Source organism: Choristoneura fumiferana, chromosome 5 (genome assembly GCF_025370935.1).
Source record: "Choristoneura fumiferana chromosome 5, NRCan_CFum_1, whole genome shotgun sequence".
NCBI lineage: Eukaryota > Metazoa > Arthropoda > Insecta > Lepidoptera > Tortricidae > Choristoneura > Choristoneura fumiferana.
The window spans coordinates 15,024,226-15,051,065 of record NC_133476.1 but is presented as its reverse complement, the minus strand read 5'-3'; the positions used below and the strand labels follow the sequence as shown (position 1 = coordinate 15,051,065).

Below are 26,840 nucleotides of genomic sequence, written 5' to 3'. Positions count from 1 at the left end.
TAACGAAACGCAAAACTCTCGTTTATTTTTATTTTTGGAATCATTTATTTTCGTCAAACAATTAGGCTGCGAGCCCTCGTCGCTCCAAAGGCCGCGGCGGCCCGGCGGAAGAAACCTCACGTCGCATCGGCTCGCTCTTAAAAAAGGGTAGTTTTAAAAGCACTTTTTGTTGCATAATCCAACGCAACACGGTAAAACCATTGTGTTTTCGGATAATACGCGTGGCTCGAGTCGCGAGTAAAAATGTCATTTGCAGAGGGCCAAGTAAATACAGATTTGTTTTCGGCGAGTGACTTTCTAATTCCAGCGGCGGGGAGAAGTTTCTGAAACGTATACCGTGTCCATGAGACCTGCGAGTGACCGCGGGCGGCTCTAATCCGGTCCGCGGGCCGCCCAAACTTGTGCAGGCCGCGCTCGCGCCGGGCCCGCTTTGTCACCCGCTTTATAATCGCTACACACTATACAAAACTCTTTGATTAATTTATACCGCAGCCGGCGTAAACTTTTGTATACTAAAACAGAACCGTTGTTTCCCCGCTAATCCTTATAAATGCGAGTGGCGTAAAAGTTGATTGTTAATCTGAAACTGATACCCAATTTTAGCTAAAGTGCTGAGTTAAGGTATTGTTAAATAATAAATTATGTATAAGTTTCACGACCCATTGCCACTTCAGCGTGCTAATGCGGTGGGCTATGTCGATAACTTTGGTTCTCTGTCGGATCACTTCGTTACGAATTCTATCTTTCAGAGAAACTCCGAGCATAGCCCTTTCCATAGCACGTTGAGCAACTTTAAATTTGAGGACCAGCCCTAACGTGGCAATGTGGCTGAAGTGGCAATGGACCGGCCATATAACCCGAAGAACCGATAACCGTTGGGGTAGACGAGTTTTTGAGTGGAGACCACGGATCGGCAAACGTAGCGTAGGACGTCCTCAGACTCGGTGGAGCGATGATCTTCGCAGGGCGGCTGGCAAGAGCTGGATGAGAGTAGCCGAGGATCGTGCTCAGTGGCGTGCCATGGGAGAGGCCTATGTCCAGCAGTGGACGAACATAGGCTGATGATGATGAAGTTTCACGATATTTGGTATTAATTTGCAATTGGACGTCGAGACGTATTTAAATTGAGCATTAGGTATTACCCTAAAAAAATTAAACACATCATACACACGAACTGACGTGGTAAACACATAGTGAATAATGGTCTAAGTTTTTGTGGTAACATGGACTGTGTTACTATGATTCTTCTTTAACCAATACAACTAAAAAAGCTGCTGTTTTCTAGTAACAGTAAAGTAAGAAAAAAAATAAACAAATTGTTGCCAAGAATCAAATAACAGTTTAGCATAGTATTATGTCGTCTCTCTGGGTCGTGCCGAGCATTCACTTGCCTCGCTGCTTTAGTTTGTCGCTTTATTGACACCGGCGATATGATTCGCAAAGTAATTGGCAGAATTCTGGTGGATAGCAGAATGGGTAGCTTACCAGGCAATCAGCGGGCAGCAGGAGGCTTTATTAACCCGTCAGGGCAGTGCGGGCCCGGCTAATCAATCGACGCTCGCGTGTCGACCACGCTATCTGTCTTTGGCCGATTGGACCCAGATAACACCGCCGACGCAAGATTACCTACGTATACGGGAATGGCCCATTTATAAAATTAACTTCTTTTATCTTCGCAAATAGACAGCATTAGGGGGAGTAAATAAGTCTAAAGTGCTCCTTAGGAAATGAATAGGCCGATATTAAAGCTCGATCGCCATTACAGTCCAATGAATTGATAAGCATGTGTACTGTTTACTTAGATACGGTGAGAAACTCGACATTTATTGTCTAGTCTTTGAAAAACACTAATAAAATATCAACGAAAATAAAGCTGTGCTTCATTTTGTTTTGCTAATAAAACGAATGCATTTTTTAAGCACACAAAAGTAATGGAAATAGTCATGTTTGCAGATGAAAGAAATTTACTAGAATATGATTTTCTGTTTGATTTGATAACATACCTACGCCGAACAATTAATGCAAAAAATCACAGTTGCCAAACGAATGAATAGCGAAATACAAATATTTTCACAAACGAAATAATAAAACCATATTCATCGTATCCGCACTGCATATGTAATACACGTTTACCTATGAATCGAAGTGCATTTAGACATGACAGCAAAGTTGCAGTAGCGATGAAAAATACTTGCTTTCCGACTACTATTCATAAATCACCGAGCGCTGGATCCGGGGGAAGAACTTTAAAAGTAAAGTCGTGTAAAGTTTCGATAGAACTTTTTGTGTGATTAAAGTAATAATTTCTTTGATTAAAACACACAAAGTATAATTTGAGATTCGAATGTCCTTTTTAAAATTGGAGGCTTTTATAAGAAAAAACATTTGAGAGAGGAAAAAGATTATTTTTAAAGATTTTGGAGCCGCAGGAGCGTGCGTATTCGAAATAGCGTAAAGAACTGGCTCATTAACGTCAACGCGGATACCAGCTAACTTACACCGCCAATACCTTTAAGGTATTTACAGAGCGGCTAAGCGGCCGCAATCTAGCAGAGCGTAAGGAAAAAAATGCCGCGCCCAAGTAATCGCGGTGAAATGCCCTTAAAGAGCCTCACAATTTAATGCTAAGTATCGCAATTTCAAGAAGACGGTGAGCCGGTCCTCGGGAGAGGGTTGAAAAAATGATACACGTGGGGTGGAGGGGAGGGGCAATCACGGCTAGTTAGCAGGGCAGCTGCTCCCCGGTGCGATAACACTTAAGGTGGTTTACGGGCTGCTCCTACAGGCACGCTGAGCTTGAAGCAGTTCTGCCCGCCATCTTATGGTATCACTTGTTGAACAGCTTACAGCTCGACCATTTAAAATACTAGATACATACAGTTTTCATCGTCATAAGTGTCATAACTACGGTTAGAACAGCCGTCAGTTTTAACAGAAAAGTTAATATGTCTAGTGTTAACCGTAGGCTAAATATTATGTGTAACTTACTTATTGTGTGTATGCTAAATTTTCATTGTCAGATAATTGAATGCGACATATATAAACGTTATTTCCACTTGGAAATTAAATACAAATTCCGGCGTTAAAGCAGTGACAAATGACGTTTATAATCACGTAATAAACATGTAAAATTAAAATTTACGCAGTGCCGTTAACATAATCAGTTTATTAATCAAAATGAGCATAGTTTGCAGCAATTTATTGGACAGTCTGAACTCGTTAAGAGGATGAGCGCTAAAGCTCACTGCTTAAATTATGCGTTCCATTTGATGCGTTTCGTCGAGTGTAAACAACTATCTAAATTTGCGGTGGTTTCGGCGTTTGCGATGACATGTCCCAGAAAAACGATGCCATAAAAAGCATTAAAAACTCGTTCCGACCCATGAGTAATGAAAATAAAATGGCTTTGTTATTTAGTCATTATTGTTTAACTTGCAACCGTAATTTGAGCGTGCAACTTAATACAGAAGTACGAGTAATGCTATGTCATGATAATTTAATTATTAAAGTTCAGTTAATCGAATATCTACACGTAGTTAGTGCGATAGATTTTTGAAAGAAATAATCGTTCAAGTTGAGTTATACTTGCGTAACTACAAAAAAAAGGTTTTCTTGTATAGGGACATATTTTAGTTTTCAACTATGTTACCTTTTTATTTCTGTTGCCGTAGCAGCTATAGAAATACACACAGTGAACCTTTTAAGTTTCCATTACGGTATGTGTGTACTTAAAGGAAATCTATTATGGTTTAAAAGATACAGCCCCGGTGACAGCCGATCGAACACACGGACACAGGAGCAGTATTAGGGCCTTATTTACCTTTGACGACGGAACACTAAGATTTCGATTCAGAATTTACAACGTCTTTAAAAACGGAACTCCGGAGCTTTTATTCAATAAATCGGTATTTTACAAAGATGGCGAATTCCAAAATCACTTTGAGAATATAACGTTTAATGGCCTCGTTTGGCATCGTTATGCAAAGGCCGAAAGAGAAATAACAGTTGAATTAACCCCACAGTTTAGGTTTTCCGATAATCGCAGTATCGTATTCGTAGTAATGGCGGCTAGTTAATTCATTATTAGGACGGGCAGGTGCGCTTGGCTTTATAGCCTCGTTACGCAGCACCCTCCCGATTGATGGAAGCCCTATTCAAACGCAAATGCTACGCCCAAAAACAATGTAAACTAACATTCTCTGCATCACCTACAGAATATGTTCCTATTAAGTATCGATCACTCGATATATTTTTGTTTAAACCTAATCATATTGTATACGATATTAAAGCTTCAGATAACACGGAAACGGTAAATTGTAACCTAAAATAATCATTATGTAAGCGACGTTAAGTTGAGATATTACCGCGCAGCGTTTAATCAAATTGCTTCCAAATAAATGGAGCGTAGACGAATCAATACAGCGAATTCAATTTACAATTCTCCGTACATCACTGACGTATCAATTGTTCAATCTAAGCGAAGGCAGATAAACGCACAGATCTGGCGATCGTTTTCCGATGAAAAAGACTGGAGATTCATCGATAGGATGTGCGAGTCCCAAAGTGAAAAATGTACATTCGGATGGCGTTAATTCGTTTAATTTCCGGTGAGATGGAGGGGCGCGGGTGATAAGCGGGGGGCGGGGGCGTCTCTCAGATTAATTCAGCGCCGACGCCGCTGCGATAAGGACACTGAAATAAATTGAAAATGTTCCGAGATTGATTTGAATACTCCCGAGGATATATCGAAGGCGGCCGCCGCAAAATGACCACCGCACTCTTATCACATTTCTTCGAGACTTATCGGAAAAACTCCGGCCTCAATGAATAAATTAAACACCTCATCAAAAATAAGTCGAACTTTAATTGTGTTTTTCGAATAACAAGCGCGCTACGGTATTCATTTATTCGTGACACACCGGCGCTCTAAATAAATTACACTATTACCATTTTGTATTAAATGCATTTCAGCCCTATTACGAATAGCCGAATCTAAAGATTGTCTATTAAATCGTTTATAAAATGATAAAATTAATGTAATCGGCGCGAGTGAGCCGAGATGGGACATCGTTCGAGGAGCCCGTGATCCGAATGTCAAATGAACCCGAGTGCCTCTGCCGAGGCCCGGCCTGCCATTTACATATTGCGATTTTGTATCGATAACGATACGAGATGGAAAAGTTTACGTAGGCCACTTCAATATAAGAACATGCAGTCTGAGTAACAGGACGGCTTAACCATTTCCACCCGGTGCTTAAATTAGCAGTAGTCGTGAAGGTAAATAAGACGGCGAAGCGGCATAAACTTGCAAATGAAGACACACCGCAACGAGCATGTAGTCAGTCTCCTGTTCCCGTGAAAATCAGAGAATCAAAACGTCCGAACATGAAACAAATTGATTGCTGTGCAGAGGCGCTCGGCAAGCGTCGAGCTCGCCAGCAGATTGGTAATAGCGCATGCTAAACTTATTAGCCAAACGGAAAATGGCATTAGCAAACGTACTGCGCCACCCAGTCTGCCGTGAAGCTTCATTCTTATTTCACAGTTCACACAGCCACACGTAAATGATTGTTGCAACCAATCAAACGCGGGCAAAACTGATTCCCGGAAGCCTGCTCTGAATTAGACTGGCAGGTTGTGACTCTGTAAAAAAAACGTGAACTATTTAAAATGGCGCAATTGAGTTTCGTTTTGCGAAGATAACGGCCGTCGACGTCCAGTAAAATGGCCGCTTCCAAACGCTAAAACAATTTATCCGGAATAATCCCAAAGTGTCAGATGATAATAAGAGTGACATTTGGAGTGGGCCGGCCGGCCGGTTAATTCTGCAGCGGCGGCCGATTGTGACACAGCTAAACCCTGTTGCCAACCGGTAAGCCCATCAGGTGCTCGCGCGAGCCCTCCGCTCACACTTCATTTGCAGAAGCACTCGTTTAACTTTGTTAGTTTTGAAATTGGAGCACAAATAACTTGACACGTATATATTATGTAAGAAAAAATAGGTATCCTACTAATATTACAAGTGCGAAAGTTTGTGAGTGTGGCTAGATGTATTTGAATGCAGTTTATTCACAACAAAACAATAGACAAAACTACACAAGACACAACAATATTGTGAAGTATAGATAGGCATAGGCTACTTTTTATCCCGATATTCCCACGGGGTAGGAATAAACTCTCGAAATAACCGTTGGGCTTAAGAGTCATACAATTTTCCACGGCTCTTTTTAATGCAAAGTCATTGAAGTTTTGGGGATATCCGTGAGAATTTAGTAAAACCCCGGAACTTCAATCTAACTGCCAGATCCATAGACAACATGTGCGAAGCCGCGTGCAAAGTGTAGTTACAAATAATATTAGAAAACCGATGCAAACTCCATTAACATACAAAGCCTACAAAAGCTTAGATATAGTATACGGGTAGGTATTTAAGTTTTTATCACAACAAAGACACCCCCATTTTATGAAGCCATTAACTAAGAACACAAACGGTGCCATTCCATTAAAACTACACGATCCATATCCCGACAGAACGTAAGCAATTATTCGCATTCAGTCAACAAAGACAAGAACTGCACAAAGAACCATTTCATAAGTTAAAGCGCCGCTGACGATACTTATCTGGGCGCAACTAGTGATGCGGTAAATCCTGAACGTACACTTCGCAACTATCCCTTGTTACGATTCTGCAACCAAAACCCCTACCATGGTAAAAACAAACCTTTTTAGGGTTCTGTACTGAAAAAGAAAGAGAGACAGAGAAAGAGAGAGAAAGAGAGAGAGAGAGAGAGAAAGAGAGTTTTTTTGTCTATGTGAGCAACTATCTAAGATGACCCTACACTGCGTAGAGGTACATTATTGTAAACTGGATCTACAAATTGGTACGTAACCCTTGGTGCGCAAGTCTGACTCGGACATAGCCTTTTTTGAAAGATCTTTGAAAATTGGATTCATTCGTTTGCGACATTCATTGGAAGTTCTTCTTTTGCTTACTATATTAAATTAACAAATTAGTTCACTATGCACCTTATACTCGTGGGTATTGTTACACAATTTGTGTTAAACTTTTAATGAACATAATAACTCCGCCTGTGAATTGGTTCGAGTCAAACCGACGAATATTAGTAGTAGTGGCGCCGGTTTTAGTAGAAGATCCTGCCCACACAATTCCCTGTGAGGATTATGGTAGAGAGAAGAAAGTAAGAAGATTAATCCCACAAGGAGCGGTGGAATTTATTATAAAACGGTTTCATCGGAGGCTTTGGAGCGATGCACCGGTGCATTCCCCGGGATATCGATGTGGTTGGCTGCATGAAATGTTTATGTTTAGCCGTTTATTTGGTCGGGAACGTGCGTTCGTTATTTTATAACATTTTGTTACTTTGAAACTTGTAACGTTATTCGAGTAAATATTTGATAGAGTATTTTCCTTGAAAATATTTGCAAATTGGCACTTTGAATTATTAAACCATCATTATCTAAGTAAGTCTTAATAAACTGGGGTTCTAACTTGACTAAGTAACACATGTTTTAGTAAAGAAACTTTGATTAAAAGCAGTGATCGAGTAATTACCTTGCACACTCACCTTCGGCAATCGCGTGCTGGAGCGAACCAATTCGTTTTAGGCAAGTGGCTGCGTAAAAGGTCATTATAGAACTAATCAATATACTCGTAGTTTCATGCTCCACAAAATGTAGTTCAGGCTAAATGTCAAGTCTTCACCTGTGCAAATGTCAGTTATGAAAACGTCGACTCAAGGTGATTCTGCTAAAGGAAATATTTATGGTGTTTCCATAAGTGGAATATCCATAAACGTGGGTACAATATGGTTGTAAAGCATCGATTCCCAATGTCAAATATTCACTTCAACGTAAAGTAAAACGTCGATATAGTAAATTTAGTAACAATGCTTCTTAAAATTACAAAGAATTTAATTGCTGTTTTCATGATATCTCTACAATACCTATTACCTATACGCGTATAATCTCAATCAGTGCGAAGTGTGAGCTCATTTTCTATCGCCGGCGTGTTATCCTAATTTAATCCTATATATCACTGTCACATTACAGACACTAAACCATAGGCGTATCAGCCGCAGTGACATTTCTAAACATGAGGGGAGCAAATGGATCTGACATTCAGTAAGTAGGTACCTATTAAAGCGACCTTGGCTGTAACGTAGGAAGCAGAAGGGTTATCTCCAATTATTTATGGCTTCGTCGCTTTCATTGTTGCTGACTCAGACGTAAGAAGTCTTTCACTAAAGTGACAATGGACCTCCCTTTAGGGGGTTAAAAGTTGAGCACCGGGGTACATGAATTGGAATTAGGATAATAATGTTTTTTTAGCATATATTCCTACCGAAAAGTTTCCATTGGAAACGCATTTTTGAGACCTTTGACGATAATTAGGTGAGTAAAATTTGTGATGCAAAGCAAAGCGGGCTTAAAAATAAAATTTACTTTCAATTTAATGATCTGGTAATGAATGTAGTGAAGAATCTGCACGAAATAACTTTATTAGAACCTTGTGAAATGGAATAAGTTCCCTGGGAATAATTTACAGTTCTGAACTACCAAGACTCTGTAAGGGGGTTTGGTTCTAGGAGGAATTGCTCGCAGATGAGAGGTAGTAGCTGCCCGGGGAAGGGGAGGGGGCCGTCGGCCTGACGGTGTAAATAATTGCTCTGTCGAACACACCTGCCGGGAAAGAAAATTAAGCAAAACGCAATTTGACTGAGTGATGAAGCACCTACAGCGCTGGATCACTTTAATGAGTTACTGGCGAAAAATTACTCCTGATTAATAAATTCATCTTCTCTGCTCTATTATTAACGGCTTCAAATCAATTTTTATTTAATATTTAAGACGTAAGGATAAATTCAATAAAAATTTAGTTCCTTCTTTCATGGAATTTGAGTTAAAAAAAACATTCTTGTCGAGTTATAATTCTACGGAATATTTTTGTGGTTGCTATTCACGTTTTTAAAAATATCTAAGTTATCTGTAAAGAAGTTTTCTACTCGTAAAGAATAATATTTAGCAAAATTGTCTCTTCATATACTGGAAGGTACATTATTCCGAAGCAATGATCCGATAACATTTCCTCGCGCGACACACGCGGAGCGATAGCGTTTATGTGCTCCTTGCATGATAACCCCCTCTTTAAGACCGCGATACTTACACCAATCAAGACCCCAGACCTCGTAAAACAGACTACTTTATCAAAATTACTTACGGATTACTTTTTATTTGAGTCAAATAACCATTACAGATAATTAGCTGTGGCTTTTAATAGACCACAAAGTAAACTTTGTTACCAATTTTGTGCCGAGTAAATTGCAGAGGTAACAGTGTCCATTCGGCCGTTTATTGGCAAATTCATAAACATTGACTCGGGAATAAAACGGTGGCGAGTGTACTCCGAAACGTTAGCGAGCCAACACGTTCCATATTTTCATGGGATTCAAATAAAAATAAAGTGGATGACCACGGGCCGGGCGGTCTAATTTAATATAAGCGTTGCATGTTCCATCATGCGGCTGATGTACCTGCTTTCGTTTTATTGCTTAGAAGGCAGCCGGAATACAAAAATGTTTCACGGGGCGGCGCGCGTTTGACAGCTGTTAAACAGTTTTATTATTGCCGGACGAACATCGTGCCACGTATTTGCATAATTGAACGGCCACTTGGAGGCACTAGCTTTGTTATACTCTGCCGTGCCATTTGTCATATTCGCCGTATCATTTATGCATGTAGCTCGTAACGAGAGCCGCGCCGTTTTTCTGGACCATTCATTATTTCTTTTGTGTTGTTTGCCATCCCGACCAGACTTGCCCCTACCCGGCCGACATAGGCGCGCGTAACATATGTCGACTTCTGTCTTTATTGACACAAGCAACCGCATTTTTGTTACATGAAGTTGAAAGGGCTTTAATCTGGAATTCAGTCAGGTAAAATAAACATTTGCTTTTTGTTGCTCCCAACAAGTTAAAGCGGACTGTGATAGCTTTTGTCACTAGCGTTTAGGTATTAAACGAAACTCTATTTTGAACAAAATTGCTTTTATAAAAGGGTCTGTGAAATAAAAAAAAAATAACATCGCAGCGGATACAACTTTAATTGAAATGCAAAATAATCTAGTAAACTTTTGAGTCAATAAAGTTCTGATTCACTCTATACGCGTAGAAACGATCATGAAACGAAGAATGTTAGTGCTAAGTACTATAGCGATGTCAAAGAGATAGAAGGAATCAAATTTATCAACAAAGATAATGCTCACGCATCAATTAGCCTATATCTTTCTTTGTACAAGAGCCACGTAAGAACTTTGAATGCCCTCGATCAGATCAGGGAATAATAAAAGAGCCATAAAATAGGTGTAGTCCAACACAAAAAGCAGGCGTTATCTCAAACGCGTAAATGTTTAATGGCACGAGCCACTCGGAGCGTTCGTGCGCAGCTCGCGATCCGATTTTAAACTGATGACTTTTAAAAGCTGCTACGGAAATAGCTACTTAGGGTCGTGAACTGCTGAGCACTTAAAAGAAATACTATTAAGGCAGGTCGCTGAGACAGGTGGAGCTCATACATATGAATTTAACAACACATTCAAAGCACATTTTACTTTGTTTACAACAGATAAATAAACGCATTAACTCAAGTTTGCAAAAGGTATTACACGTGGTTGACTCAAGCCATTGTTCATTTTTACGTTTGTTGACTTTGTTCAAAGTGCCTCAAATGAATTCCCAATTGTCAAGTCAATTGTGTATTTTTGAAAGACCCACATTTCCTTGTAATTTTGGAGTAATCAGCGACCTGCGGACATCAAACAGCTTATATTCATTGTTACAGAAATGATAACCAGACTTCATAGAACAAATGTGGTTCTTATTTTTGAAATGCTGGCATACGCACTTTGTTATAAGTATTGTGGAAAGAGGCTTTGTAAAACTTAGCCACAAAGATTTGTCTTTGTCGAGCTTCCTTTACCAGTACCTACTCCTTTATTGAAAGGTTTAATTATAATATTCATTTTTTTAGGATAAATGTACTCCGCATTTGAAATGTTCCAAACCGTTTGTCAAGTTTATTTTTGTTTACAATATTTTTATTCCTATTTAGGTACGCAGTGCCACTCACTCCTTATTTACACAGCTTTTACATTATTTAGACAGCGACTAATTGAAATGTCAATATTACTAACTAAATGACGTATAGTCCCAGTAGTTACCGGCAACTAAATGACAACGAAATGGAAACTGTAGTTACTGGCACAACGACATTTAGTAGAGATGGGTACCTCTAAGTCCCTACTCTTGATGCAGAGAAGTTTGTGTTTAGCTCCAATACATAGATTATTGAATTATTTTTTAACAGAAAGGTTTTTTTAAAATATTTCCGAATTTTTGCCCGTTACGTTAAACTTAAAAGCTGGATACGTTTCTCATATCATGCTTGATAATTATCATCCTTACATCTTAACAATGCAACCCTATTTGCTCGAATATAACGGGCTTATATTAAATCTTCTAATCATCCTGAGGGCATCACAAGTGTGAATTGAAGTTCGAAGGTGGCAGCCCTGGCAGCCGAGACAGCTGCCCAAATCCATGATAGTTCTGTGGTTTACTGGACAAGGCAAGTTGCAAAATTGTTACTAGCTCTCCCAGAATTTAAATGGTGGCAACAATTTTTTTCTATGGAGGTGCAGTCGAATGAACTGAATCATATACCAGGGGAACCTTTGTGCTCATAATTTCATGTTGATATCCCATACTTATGTCAAGAAAACATAGTGAAATTTCTTAAAAGGTACCTCCCTGGTACTGTCGGTGCCCTAACATAAGTATCCACTTTTTTATGCAAGTAGTATGACAAAGTGGATACATAAGTAAGGGAACCAACTGTACATAAATCAGTTTGTTCAACTGTACTCGTGCTTGTTACAATTTTAACTTAATTTTGGCAATAAAAAATTTCTAAATGAAATTAACTTAGAATTATATAATTTTATAGATGTTCGTGAAGCTAAAGTTTTGATTTCCCAAACTTATTTGAATCGGCTTTTTCAAAAACTTCATGGATTATATATTGTTTCCCAATTGTTTTTTTAAGTAGGTTTACGTTTTTTACTAACATGTTCTAAGCTTCTCCTAAAACATTTACTTCACTTGATTTGACAAAATGTCAAACGTTCAATATATCCGATTTACTCAAGAAGTTAACTTTACAGTGTTCATTCTAATTGTTATGCATTTATAAACAGGGATCGTAAAATGAGAGCAAAATCGATAAAATAAAGTTTGACAGTTACTAGTTAATACAACCCTAGCACTACAATAAATTTTGCTCACATTTATTTAGTAGAAAGATTACTTCTTTTGTAGATCGAATTATATCAAAATATTGCATTATCAAAATAAACTAATAATTAAACTAATTTACCCTGCATTTTAGCTAAAATCTATGTGACACATAGAAATATGTTATATTATGCAACAAAATTAAATAATTTAATAAGTTAAATTAGTGTACTGAGTCGATATAAAATTAGCCGTCTATCCCACTAGTCCCATTGAGTTGTCCCATTGATGGGACAACTGAGACGATTACGTCCCAGTAGTAGTATACGAAATTTTACAGTTGTAAGTATCTGTAGAATCATAGTGTAATAACGTTTAAACAAGCAAGTGGGTGTTCAAACATTTTTTTTCCAATCGTTAAAATGAAAACCAAAACAAAAACAGATCCTTCGCACACAACAACAGCACGTCGAAATGAACGATGTAACATCGTCGCCAAACAAGCGGGAATAACGGTTGAAATGTACAAAACCGTTATCGTAAAATACACGAGTAACCCACACTCTAGTGCAAATAAAATCCACTTATCACTGTGAAGCCTAGCTTGTTTCTCGCTTAGGGGTAATAATGTGGCAAAACGTTAATTTAGTATGTAAATGCCACAAGATCTAAATGATCTGCCACGAGCTTCCCAAATTACTTTTGTAAAGCACCTACTAAGTACATAGTACACACCACGACACCAGCTTAGTTGTGTCCAAATGGGAGTCATATCTGGTTTGCGATTGAATTTGCATGCGAGGGAGAATGTTTAGAGTTCATATTTGATTGGGCATGGTGAGGCGTTTTCGTTGTTGTTCGCGTGGTAGCAGTCAATTATAACCTTCTATTCGATTTGATGCCCGTCTGGTCCCGGGGGCCGCACGCTGCTCGCTTTGGCCAGCAAAGTTTAAATTAATTCTAGATCGACACATCGCACCTTGTCAGTGCTGTGATTTTTAATACTTTTATCGTTTCAACTACAGCCGCTTTTTCACTGAAACTTTACAGTTCTTTTGCTTTATAATTCACTTAAACTTTGATTTCATAGAGTTAGCTCTCGTCATTTCTACTTAGTTAATGAAGAGCCAGATGAAAAATACTTTTTCTCAAACATCATGTCGTGGCAGTCTAGTAGTTTAAGCTACAAACTCTTAAACAGAGGACCCGGACACGTTTCTCTGCTTTTCGGAATTGTCGTGTATATTTAACTTCAGCTTTAAGATGAAGGATAACAACGTGAACTGCTCACACTGCAAAGCAATTCAAAGGTGCAGTTGAAGTTTGCAATCCACATCGGGCCTACGTGGAACTATGCCCTAAAATCCCCTCATTCTAAGAGGAGGCCTGTGTTCAGCAGTGGACTCGTATAAAGCGGAGATGATACATTATAATCGTTTTTATTTATTATATATTGAAGGTCCATTCTTCGTAACAATTTATAGGTATCTCACATGTTTACATCCGAAAAATGTAGTGCGTAAATGGTAAGTTATTATACTGTATCCATTGAGGGAGCTAATATTTTTCGGCAGGGAGCGTGCACCGGCATACAAGACAAACGAATAAATCTGCTCGTCGCACACATTCGTTGCGTGCTCCAGTCCATCTCGGATTTATGGGCCAAACCTCTTACAGCTCCATCAAAGCTTGCAAAATATTTACCTGACTGTACAATCCCTAGCTGAAATAGCGAATGGTAAGTACAGTCTTCGAAAGAGATCAGCCAGTTTCGTACTCATTGCTATATAGAAAATATGTTAGTACTCCTTCCAAATATTTGGGTATCGAGAACGTTGTTACCAAATTGCCTACTGCATTTATTTTATAGGAAGCTATTTACCAATGCTCCAGCTATACTATGTAATCTAAAAACTACATTATGTAATTTACAATTGCAAGAGTCGGGGCGTAACTTTTCGTCGGTCGCTGCAAAATAACAGTCAATTGAATAAATTCCCTGAAGGTTAATTCAATTTCGTTTAGCAAAAGTAAATTACTTAATTCGTTTCAGTTAAAATGAGCTTAATCACAATGAGCGGACATGACGCCAGTCGCGCGGTTCTGTGCTGAGAATGTGTTTTAATGCAAATTTCCATTTGGCCGGTTGATATTCGCGAGCGAGTGAGTAAATTCGCAACGAATCACGTGTGCCATTTAATTGACAAGCGAACAAAATGTGTAAATGTAGTGATGTTGTCGGCGCCAGAAAGTTTTCAGTCTGTGTTGTGACCCGCCACCCGCCACCCGGCGCACTCGGCACCCGTCAATGACAACTTGAAATGTATTAAATTGATCACCTAAAGGGACCGCTGCATTCGTGCTCGTATGAAGCGACGTAGCCAATTAAATTGGTTTTATTCAGTATAAATCACTGCGTCATTTAAAATGGGACATTAATATCCTGCGGTTTTTGAATTAATGTTTTAATTAACTGAAATTGACAGTATTGGCTAGGTTGACGGGATACGTAAAAGGTGCTACTTTTAGCTGTGCTTTGGGTGGCGTAGAATAGGACAACTAGAGTGATTATAATTATGAGTTTGTAGCGGGCTCGAGCGGCCCTCGCACCTGTTGCCTCCACAGAGCATACGTGTTGCTACTCCGCCTTCTACCCATACCTACCTCTTGTTTGATATTTCCAAGAACTTACGTACAGCTATATTACGCAACAACATCCCGAGTTTGTCAAGTGTATAGCAACCAACGACCATAACTTGCTAAGAACGTGTGAATTCAATATTACAAAAGTGATGTAGGTAAGTTTGGAAATCCATTAAAAGTTCAAGCAATGGTTGACCTATTAATCCAAGCGAGCTGATGTGTTTAAAGTATTTAGGACCCTTTAACAATGGGTAAATTTTGATCGGTTTATTATTCAACGTATAAAATAAAGGGTACGCGAAACTTTGAAATTTACTTGTGAGTTTTGACATAAAATAAAATGTTTGCGTACTCCGAGCCAAGTGAAGCTTAGTATGTTGGTTTAAAAGCTTGTTCGGGATATCACATGTCGGTCGAATTTGTCTTACTCGCGGTGCATTGCGTTATACCCTGTTACACTTTACGGGGCTCGCTTATGGAGCGCGGGCTAGAACAGTCGACAGTAAAACTTTCAGTGGATTGTTACATTGAAGCCAACTAAATAAAGGCGGGGGTAGGTTTTCGCCGGAGCCTTTTCATGGGCGTCGCCTTTATGCCGATTTTATGTTGCATGAGCAAAATACAGCTGTAATTCCGACACGGGAAAATGTATATTACGCCGAATCCTTAGTAGAATCTGGCAGGCGAGTATAATGCGGGGATTTCTTGAGAGAGCCTCAGGCTAGGTGAGGGTAGGCGCGACTCGAGTTTGTTACATAAAAATCCCGTTACCGCTACGGAGGTCGACAGATTACTTTCTTGTTAAGAGGATGAAAACAAGAGTTAGTTCACTTTCGACAAGGAAATAAATAAGAAAGGTTCTTTCTTTTAAAGGCTCTCCTTCGGCGATCCTGTTAAGTGTAGCTGAGAGTTTCGAGGACATATATCTTTACAGATGAAGGTTTATAGCCTCTTATACGTTAAAGTAACGACATATATTTGTAATATTTTTAAATTTGTCAGCTTTTATTTTATTTCTTTTTGTAGCGATTCCGGTACAGTAAAAATAACTTATGAGAGCTTCAACCATTTGCGGATCGCACACCAAAGACTGTCACCGCAATACCAGTGATATTATTTGCTTCGCTAGCCATTGAAACAATATAGAGAGGCAGTCGTGCATACAGAACAATTCATGTTATATTCCAAATTGTGCAAAAGTAATCAGTCGATTTATTTCTCTCGGTTCTGGAATGATCTCCCGGCTGCGGCGGCAAACACGCAATTTGTCCTCGACGTTAAATCGACCGCAAACAAAACGGCGCGAGCGCCGCGCCATCATTCACCTGTGGTCGCTCGTGATAATGAGATGGACCTACTGCTCAACATATTAGGCTGATTGCAATTGTGCATGCCGTACGTTAACTGACCACGCCTACTGCGTTCTTGCTTATTGGAATAGTTTCCCATTGTCCAGGCCGCGGAATTCAAAATGTTCAAATCATTGACATCTATGGTACATGTAGGGTACAATAGATGTCGATGGTTCACACCCTATTTTCAAACGTGTCTTCAAAGCGTGAGCATTGGCTTGAGGTTTTGTTATGATTGTTAAATATTTCAAATTTTAATGATTTGGATAGTATAAGTAATATCTAGGTACTTTAAGAAGATAGCAGAAGCATAGAATTAAAATAAAAACCATTCGACGTGAAAACCTTAACTTTTTAAATGGCTCTTTCGTTCTAGTCCAAAAATATTGGAGGCTATAAATAAAAAGAAGCTCTAAATCATTTCGAGTATCAAAAGATTTTACCATAATTTTATTATGAAAAAAGTTAAAGGCCAGTCATTATTTTAAGGTGCGATTTGAAATCCTGAGACAACTTTGGTGATATCCCACAGGGGTATGACATAAAGAGATTTCCGCAAACGCGACTTGCTACTAAATTAACGGGATAACGCTCTTTAGACGCTAAGTTTTACCCGGTGTAATTAACTCGGCCTTAGTAATTAAGATGGTTAATAAATGGCTGTGTAGTAAGTCGCTTTGAGATATGCCTGGAATCCTTTAATATAACCAAAACAAGCGCTAATAACTTGCGCTAAAGTGTTCGTGTTAATGTGACAGAAGGACTAGGGTAATGCTTTAGTGGCTAAGTTGTCGGGAAGGTTGTGTAATTGCTCGAGTGCGTACGAGTATTGTCAACACCTTAGTTTTAACTACAGTTTCATTGAAGAGCCATCCCGCGGGTACAATGCGCGGAACAATAAGTAGTTTTAATTCTCTGTCAGTGCCCTCAAACATTCATGGAGCAACTACTTACCACTAATTATTACATTCACGCGAATAGAATTGTTTATTGTATGTGTACTAAAATGAACGAAAACTTTATAAGGTAAACGTCAGAGTGGTCACCACGCTAATGCCCAATAGACGACACCTTGATTATCTATTGTTTCAGATAGACTTAAGATTACAGGTGTCAACTATTGGGACAGCGACGAACACATACGTTTACCTTATTACATTTTTTATTTTTTTAAGTTACTTATTTTTTTTATGGCGTAAACTTTGCAATGTATGATTCAAGCTTTTTATAGTTAAGCATAGCGACAGCGAATACTTTAAAAATATAGCGTACATTTTACAGTAAGTATTTCAGCGAAGTTAAATCATTAGGCACAATTATTTATAAGTAATGGGTCTTTCGCAACTCTGCAATACCTACCCAAACACTAACAGCCATAAATAGTATTAAGTTTGTAGTTGTCGAGACAAATGGAGAGGACGATCGATGTTTAGAAAGGTCGGCCGACCTTGTATCTACTATGCCTTTGTTACCAATTTAAGTGTAAATTCTAATTATCTAATTTATACATGCGTGCATACATATCTGAAACGACTCTATTTCTAGGGCCAGAAGGACGTGTCAGATATTTTTGCACGCTCCACTGTCGCAGACATTAATGCTGGTGACTGTACTTTAAAAGAAACCTATTCATATCCCGTTGTATTGTAAAGGTACTATCGATAAAGATTAAGAACAAAATGAAGCTAAATCGGAACTATTGGCCTGATTATTGCAAAGTTATTTTGTTCGGCGAGCGTTCCATTCTTTGTCCTTTTGGCTGACAATATGAAGGCTTTAGTCAATTTTCCTCGGCCCCAGAATGGATGACTTTTCAATTGCTACCACTTTATTTACCTTCGCTAGTAAGGATGTCTACAATAGCCTTTCTACTGTGTCATTTCCCGCACTCACAATTTTTTTATCCATCCCTTTTCTGTAGGAAGTGATTTGCTAAAACATACTTCTAATGTATATTGTTGAAGCGTCGGCCGCTTTAATGCTCCATTGACAAACAATACATGGTTTCGATTTATTGCTATCCGTTCTTAAGGAGGTATTGTTGTTCAAGCCAAAGGAATTATATGACGATAGAGTGCGAGCTCGTACGTGATTCCTTTGCCCGGATTACACAAATATAAAGACGATATAATGTCTGTTAAGATAGATCAATTATGGCTTAATAAGACATAAATCCAGACTAAACCAATTCAAAGCTTACACCGACCGCGTGTAAAATATGCATCAACCAACAAGTAGAACAAACCTTGTTATATGTAAATATATCTGGAGAACCGCTGAAAAACACCAACTCGATTCTCCAGGGTATTTTCTATACCACTTCTCCCGCTGGGATCTCAATCTACCACTAACAAGTAAATGTACTTGTTGCAACATAGACATGGCCGCCCATCGTCCTAATATGGACATCAGTTTAAAGCGTGCTGTTGTATTTTTCGTTGTGTGTTAAAAAGTTTTTGGTTTGGATTTGATTTCACCTGACATTTGTTTTGAGAACTGTGCGTTATATCTGCCTACTTCAAACCTTCTATCTAGGAAACTGGAAGTTTGCAGAGAGATCAAATTTGTGATGTAGACAAGAAATGGTAATTTTTTTTCAATTGTCATGAGATAGGGATAACGGATGGACGCTTTTGATCACGACGAAATGATAAAGAAGAACGGATAATTGACTGATCTACTAAATTAACGCTATTCAAGCAGCATTTCAACCAATAATGTGCGAGGAATTGTGCTGCGAGGGATGTGTTTTTCACTAACCAGTAGAAATGCTTCATTTACATATCCTCGCACAGCTCTGGTGGAAACGCTGCTTTAGTCTAAATCCCAGGCCATGGAAATCTGAAATTCTTAGAAGTTCCCTTTAAAATATAAAAAAACTAAGGAAGGTTTGTAAGTCTTTTTGTTTGTTACTTCATCACGTCTAAGCCACTGAGAACCGATTTAGATGAAATTCGATATAAGTACAGATATTTTGAGTCCCGGAGAAGGACATAAGATAGTTTTTATCACGGAAAATTGTATAGTTCCCGCGGGATAGCGATAAACGAATTCTGCACGGTCGGAGTCGCCGGTAACGGCTGGTAATGTTATAAAGCAACAAATACTATGAATATTAAATTCCATGATAATGAAACAACGATAGGTTAAACAGATTTTAAATAGTTCATCTGTAAAGTTATTTTTAGTAATTTTGATAAATAATATGTATTGCCAATGACTCGAATTGATACAATACAAAACCTATTCGTATTATTGGAGCATCCTAAACTCAAATCCACATATGCAGCAGGTTATTACGGAGCGGTCTCCAGAGTTCGAGCCCATCCTCGCATCCTTATATGCGATGCAGCGGGATGCATTCTCACTCAACCGCGCCATCTCCAGGGAGACAACGGAACTAGATACCGTATCAATATATCAGCATTCTATTTAAGAAAATGTGGAAACAAAAATGCTTTGGAAACGGCGCGGAGTGTTGCTCTGAAGTGAGATGAAGCGATTTAGTTTTTTAAAGTGTTGAGTGTTTTGGGTGAGATGACATTTGTTGAGTGATGAATGTATACAATTATTAAAATTAATAATAACTTTATGTTTGACACTGCGCACTAAAATAATATGTATACTCGTAGATCAATCACGATTGTGTAATCGAGGAGGTATGCCCGGCATGTTTGCGCATGACTATAGTGTATCAGTTTTTATTTTAAAAATTATATCTATCTTTGACAGCATCTCAAATGTGTAGTACTTATTCACTGTTAATTGTAGAATTGTATAATTTATGACTGTATTGTTGTCACAGATGTTACATTACTTTACAAAAATTATGTCGGTTGATCACAGGCAATAATGAGAATGCCAAGTTTCACTTATTAATTTAGGTAATGAGTATTTGCCCAGTGCCCAATTTCAGTAGAAAAAAAAGACTTTCTGCCAAGTCTTTTTGAAGCACATTCTTCTTACCAGTGTGACTTTTTACGTTTTTTTTTCTCTGATGGACAAAAATAAATGGAATGGAGTCCTCTATTGGCAAAATAAGATTTTGATTTTAATTAACTGTTGCAAAGTAAGTAAATGCAGTATATTAACCAAATGAAAGATAATGAAGAATGGCATGAAGACGAATGATATAATAATCCATTAACTTTTTTTAATTCTATATATTATGTATGTACTAATGAAAACATTGACCAATCATTGATGTTGTAATCAGACCAAATTTAGGACATCATTTTCGGGTTATATAAAGCCTTAATTTTACAGAATATTCGTGATTGCAATTTGTGGTCATAATAAAAATTATGGAATAGAAAATGCAACGATATTTTCAATAAATTAATTTACATAGGTATTTAAATATTTGGAGCATATTTTGGGCATGTGATTGTGTAGGTATCTAACTTGTCGTGTTTAATATTAATCTCCATAATATGTACCATTAGCCAAATAAGTGGTCTGTCAATTTTTAAACAATTTCCTATCAAATGAATATGTCGCTAAAGTCGAATTATTAAGTTAACAGACACGTCTTTTGGCATTTTTGTTTTATGGCATGCAAACAATTATCAACTTTAGGGTGGTAGACCACATATTTGGCTGATGGTACTATTAAAGATATTATTTGGAATATTTTGGCCAGCATTGGGTTAATTTTACTGTATAGCCTCGTAAAATATTGTTTGTTTTTATTAGCAGAACATTTGCCGAACTAAATCTAAGATTAAAAAAAATAAAAGATTTAAAATTTACACATTATGGTGTATGCGATGTCTTGAGAATTGATAGTTACAGTGCATTTATAGGTAGAGTCATTCACGATCACGCGTGCCGTGGTTCTTATTACAATGTCATTAATGTCTAATTTTGACAAAATCACGCGGCTTCATGGATGGCACTAGGTATAACGACATAAGCAATCTTTATGGCACCAATTGAAGCACATTCTTAAAAAGTAATGCTATAAAAAAATGCGCAATAATTAAGCTTAAAAAATCACCACAGAGATGCACTAAGAATGTATTTATCAAAATTACAGAACGGTTGTGTGCTCATATATTTACTTAACTATAGACTAAGAGGATGTCGTCTTTTATAGTGTTTGTGGCAGTCAAGTCTGGGGAACTGGAGGAGGAAGGATTTAGCATGAAAACATGTGTTGCACAGACGTTAGATCTGTCTAGTGTCCCCCGTGCTATACAAGGTATTTATAAAATATAGCAAGGTATTTAGTAAATAACTTGTGTAGCATGGGGGACACCACACATAGAGACATTGCACATCGACGATGAAGTACCAAAATATCTCCTAACCGATTAATCTTAGACATGCAATTGAAAAATTTCGAATATGAATTTCGAAGAATTGCGTAACTGAAGTGGCAGTGAGCGGGGCACATTGCTCGCAGGACTGATGGCCGATGGGGTCAGAAGGTTCTCGAATGGCGTCCGCGGACCGGGAGATGAGCTGTTGGTAGGCCTCCAACAAGATAGAGCGACGACCTGGTTAAGATCGCGGGATCGCGGTGGATGCGGAAAGCACAATACCGATCTGAGTGGAGAGCCTTGGGGGCCTATGTCCAGCCGTGGACGTCTTTAGGCTGACATGATGAGATGATGTTGCGATTGAGGACCTTAGCACCTCCTAACCAAATCTCATCATTTCGGCCTATACACGTCCCACTGCAGGGCAGAGGCCTCCTCTCAAAATGAGATTATTTGGGGGCTCGTGGTGAATTTCAAATGTTGTTTTGGACATAAATTCCGAAAAACTTAAGAGGTGCGAGCCTGGGCTTGAACCGACGACCCTCTGCTTGAGATGTCAAACAAAGTCAAAGTTAAAGTCAAAGTGAGGTTGGGCAGTTGGTGCTTCATCGTCGATATGCGATTGCGGAATGGAAAGGTACAATGTTCTAGTTCATACTTAAGTTAGTTCAAAACAAAATTCGACGCTAAGGCAGTGTACCTACACAATTTGAAACAATTGAGACGGAGGGGCAGCACAAGAAGTGAAACATAATTACGTTCCCGTGTAAATGGTACTCCAGCCCAGTGTAACGAGGTTGTAAAATGAAATAATTGTAATACACGTAATATTAACAGGGCGGTTTGGTTCTCCGCAAGATGCATCTAAGCTCGGTGTGTTCGCTCCCCGGGGACGACCCACGTGCCGCCACTTAGCACTCGAATGTACGCTTACGAACTCATGAAACAACTCCAACAAACTCTTATTGTTTCAGTCATAAAGGTTAAAACCGTTTGCACCGGTCCACGAGCTAAGATAGGAAACTTTACAGAGTCTGAGAGCTCTACTCCAGAAGCTTACTCGTGTTGGAATTGCCTCGACGTGTACAAAAATAGCGAAAGTGTTCGGAGAATTGAATCCAATACAAAACAAATATACCTAACATTCACGTGCATTGTGTTTGATTCGAGTGCAATTTATGAGTTATTTGCAGCAACAAATACAGTTAAAGTAACTTCGTTTGCGGTAAAAGTGGCACAGTATCGTTTGTGATATACGTATAATATTCCCGAATCAAGAACAAACCTGCGAAACTGCGCAGGATAAAAATAACTTGAAACGTTTCGTTGATATCCTACTTTTTTGAGTGAAAGAAACTATACGGCACTCGTCGGAAACGATAGTCATTTATGATTCACGCGATAGGCGTCTTTACACATCACGCACAGCGTCGAATGAAATATAGATAACACTACTCTTATGCAAAGTGAAAGGTGAAATTTTCACGGTAGTACGGCACGCACTCGTGGAAATGTGTCCCATAGGCGCAAGCTTCGTGCCAAAGACCAAATGGAATCCGCCCCGCCGAGATTGGTTCCGCTAGTTCTTTTCGTTTAATATTTAACAACTTGGTGTCTCACACATCGCATTCGCCTTTTATAATGGCATTTGATTCAGGCTTTGCTGCTACTTTGAATGCCAAACGAACTCGAAAGCGAGCGTGATCGGCGACCTTGAAATCATACATGTCATGAATCTTTTGGACTCACTTTGAATCCAATAAATAACTGAACATTCTATAAAGATGTTCAACAATTTTATTAAATCTTTATGCAATATAAACCGACGTTATCATACCGGCTCAAAAAATTTGCAAATTAAATTATAAAAAAAGACAATGGAATATTTCCGCGAAGGGATGTCGTTAATTATGTTTTTTTCTACCAACGAAGGTCGTAAATAAAAGTAAAGGGTGCTATTAAACGCATTATTCGCGCATATTTAATGTACTGTTAAGGCTAAAAGGTTTTTATTTCTCACATTTTCAACAGCTTTACATAAAAATCACCCTTCGAGTTAAGTCCCTATTCAACACGTGATGTATAGGCACAAAATATCCCGGACACCACGAAAAAATCTAATTCAAAAAACAAAACAAAAGAATTAGAAATCCTTCAGGATTAATAAGTGAACGCAAACGTGACTATCATTGAAAGTGAATTGTAAATTTACGCTTGGATGTTTGACCGGACCTAAACATGTACACGTAGAAATCTCATTTCCATTGCAGGGAACACGTGAGTCACCTTACGCTTACTCGCAACTGCGGTAGGTGTAGGTAGGTCATTGAACTCGGTTCAAATTGCGCACTCTAAGCGTAAAACCATTGTTATAATTCAGGCGGCGGGATATTTCGTCGTCTAGTGGTGCCTCAGCCATGGTCCGGGCCTCCACAGCGAAAAAATAGATAATAAAATGTATTGAAATGGCTGCGGGCCGGCTTATCCGGTTGAAAGTCAATGAATATTTGATTTCAATTTTTTTCCCAACGTCGCCGTGAAGTATTCACGATATACCTAATTTGATTTTCGCCATTCCGCCCGTTCGTCGGGGCAGTTTGCATTCATATTCAGTTTGAATACGCGTTTGGGTTGCCTCTTGCCCGAGTTTGATACAAATAAACAGGGATATTTTTACATTTCTTGCTAGGATAACCCGACCCAACTGATTACGTTTCAGGGATAATAACCCGGCCTGTGTATGAAGCTATAAGGAATATTTATAATAAAAAATTACTCCCTTTTCCGACATCATAATATTTGAATTGCCTCTGTACTTAACGATGTTTCAAGGCCTGACGATCACGCGAGATGGGACGTAATTTTATTGGAAAACAAATTAAATTATGTCACAGATTATTAACCAAATTTTCCGAGTAGATAGACATAAAATGGGACGGTATAATTCCAATATCGTAGAGTATTCGTGCATAAAGAGAGAAAAAGACTGGAGAAGTAGACGCGTAAGCTTTTTTTAAACTAATTACTAAGTGAGGTTACAATTTTCATCAGACCGACACGCAAAAGGCGCCAAAGCTGGACGTGAGTAAAAATGCGTAAATCATTTTATATCTTGCGTCGACAAGAAAAGGCTCGTTTTTCCCTGAATCTGGAATGGAACAGGATTGGTTTTTGCGAACTTGCACAAATGACGGCGCAACGATATTTTACCCAGGCTGAATATTTGGGTCAACCTGTTTTTGCGTAATGGGGATTACAAAAGCAAATTTAACATTGTATTTGGTGTAACTGCTGCAAGAGAACCTTCGTTCGCAACAAAAGATGGCCGGCCTTGATACATTTTCCGTGGATTTTAATTAAAATCTTACGCGTTGTTGTGGGGATAATGAAACTGAATAGGCATAAGTCCCGGGCTGTGTAGTGTTCTGGGACAAAATTTGATTAGCTCGGTACATAATCTTTATTTAGACAGATTTTTTAATAATATATTTTATATTGCGGCATCTTGAAAATGTTTCTCATTTTAATTTAATAATAAAAAGGATAAGTTTTATAAAATAATTTATGCAAGTATTTGAAAATGTTTGTCACACAATTTTATCAAAATTTTAATTTGGTATCTTTGGCTGATCTGATACAAAATGCTGTCGAATAGGAAATATTTAATATTAGTAAAGTGAATAAAAACAGACTGTTGGAAAACTATTATTCGCTAAGACAAATGTTTCAACGCAAGCGACACGTTTTTTAACCAATTTTTTCCCTTTCACCCACAAGATACCTACAAAGAAATCTACATAAGGGAGCCATACATTTTATTCGGGCGTCGATTTGTTATTTATTAGCCGGAATAGTTGCAATACGAGGGAGGGAGCACAATACCGAAATCGGTGAGCCTATTTAGTATCGATACCACCTCGAACCTCCGTTTCACTTCGCCTCGCCTGAGCTGTAACCTCTGCCAGCGATACTTGAACTTCCTTGCCTCTTTTAGTTCTCTTTGCGAAACGGGGTGATGGGAGGGGTATCTTTGCGCTGACATGTCTTACTCCACTGGTCGTGTTTCATCGAGCGTCGGCGTCTGTATTTATCCGTAGCTAGGCTACCAACCACGACTTTGTGGCGAAGACGGCCAGTGAAATGAGGCGAGACGAGCACAAAAATGATATGTTTCCCTGTGTGACATGCAAGCCTTTGGAAGTTTGCTGTTTTTGTAAGGAAAAATAAGGTGACACGCCAGCTGAGCGCTCGTGCGTGCCTTCCTCGACTAAGTTACGGGCGGCTAAGTAATAATATATGTTACAGCCCTTGGAATTTATTTCGCTTTTTTCCGATACACTATAATTGATGGGTCACTGGTAAAGTTTAAATTGTTGTTTAGTATCCCTTTAGCGAAACTACCTGTTACTTTTCCAAATTATACGAGTGGTTACCTAAATTATTGAAATATATATTATTCCTTGTTCGATTGCGGACGCGAGCCTGCCGTTCATGTATGTAGGGTACCGAATAGAATTCGGTTGCGTGATTCTAATGGTCAATTAATTATTTGTAAGCTGAGTATAAGACGTTACAACACGCAAACATACAGTTTTTGACCGGGGACCGTTGAAATTACAGACCGTTCGTGAAGGTTGATCGTTCGGCTACTCAATGAAAGTGTATCGCTATGACTTACCTCTGTGCCTATTGGTTTGTTTGTCGAACATTAACATGGCGTCCTCGATCTGCAACAAGAAAAAAGACATAAAATAAAGTTCAAATCCTGAAAAGATCGGGGGAATATAGCGAAAAACAAGGGCGTCGTACGCGATTTGAGCCCCGCCCCGGCAATAAAACACTCTGGCGCTGTAATAACGAATAAGCACCGGTACAGAGTAAACCACACGCTGCAAATAAACTTTGATAAGCGGGGGCGAGCAGGTAATAACGTATTCATAGAGAAATAAATGAAAGTCGGTGGTTAGGACGCGAACAATACACGCGAGGCGAATGCGCTGTCACCGTCGAGGCGTCGCGCGCGCTTTGCCGCGCCACCAAAATATGGCCACGAAGGAGCATTTTTAAATTCCCCATCCGGTTACAAAACTGCGATAAATCCTTGATGTTAGGTAACGAAATGGCAGTCAATAATTCATGTTGAACCGCACGCATTCTACATTCATGATGGCCGTTGTAAATTCTCCGGGTTCACACATTTGGAGTTACTTAGTTCCAACAAGCTGTTACCGTGCTTTATCATCGAGCAGAAAATATTACGTACCCAACATATC

At 38.8% G+C, this 26,840-nt stretch overlaps 1 protein-coding gene across 1 annotated transcript in view; it reads right to left on the bottom strand.

Annotated features, from left to right (window-relative positions):
• The window catches only part of Rbp6 (RNA-binding protein 6), a 622,038-nt gene that overhangs the window by 135,495 nt on the left and 459,703 nt on the right, over positions 1 to 26,840 (bottom strand).